Source organism: Schistocerca serialis, chromosome 1 (assembly GCF_023864345.2).
Source record: "Schistocerca serialis cubense isolate TAMUIC-IGC-003099 chromosome 1, iqSchSeri2.2, whole genome shotgun sequence".
Classification (NCBI taxonomy): Eukaryota; Metazoa; Arthropoda; class Insecta; order Orthoptera; family Acrididae; genus Schistocerca; species Schistocerca serialis.
Window position 1 is genome coordinate 653,875,218 of NC_064638.1, and position 999 is coordinate 653,876,216.

Sequence of the window (999 nt, forward strand, 5' to 3'; positions counted from 1 at the left end):
CACACCCCCTATGATCATAAAGTTTTTCTTTTCAAAAATTTTAGAACTATGCAAATTATTGAACTTGGCTTCAAATGTTAAATGTTTCAAAAAATTCTTATTCTTATAAACTAAAATTACAAATTTCTTACTCCGGACTTAGCAGTCTACAAATAACATAGCCTAATATTTTAATTTCTTTATGAAAAATCATTTCTTACTTGACAAAACTGATGCAAATTTTCAAAACAAGTTTTCAACATTTTAATAACTTTTTAACCATTTTTAAGTTCATGTTTCATGAAAGTCATTTGAAGTTACTTTTTTTTCTTTTTATTTAAAGGCACTACAATTTTTGTCCTTCCATTTAATAATGGTATTTTATCCTACCTTAGCACAAGCACATCACTATAGTTGACACATACATTTCCCTGGTATTATTATGGCACCTTTGCATTGTAGCATCCATAGCATTCCTCCATTCTCCACATATCTGTCCTTCTGGGGTTTACATGCAATGTTGTCCTTGAAACCATAGTTCTGTCTAAGACTACTTTCTTTACATACATCCTAATACACAATCACTTATTACTACAAAAAATTATTTACAAATTTTATATTTCATTTAACTAGATTTCAAATGAAAGTAAAGTAACAGAGTAATGCTTCTTTCAATCAGCAAGATCAAATCCACTAGAAATTTTTTCAACAATTTATTCTCTTTAAAAGATTTAATGCATCTTTTTAAAAGAACTAGTTGCTACTGAAAACAAAATTAAACTTTTTCTTTTGCTTGAAGCAAACTGGAGAAAATTTAATTGTGAAAAACACATTTCACACAAAGCAATTATGTACAAACATTTTATGATACCTAGTTACCACTTTTATGCAGTGTCTCTTTGCATCACTTCTTATTTTTTACCATTATTGAACAGGAAACAATTTTTTTATTTATAGTATATATATATATATATATATATATATATATATATATATATATATATATATATATATATATAT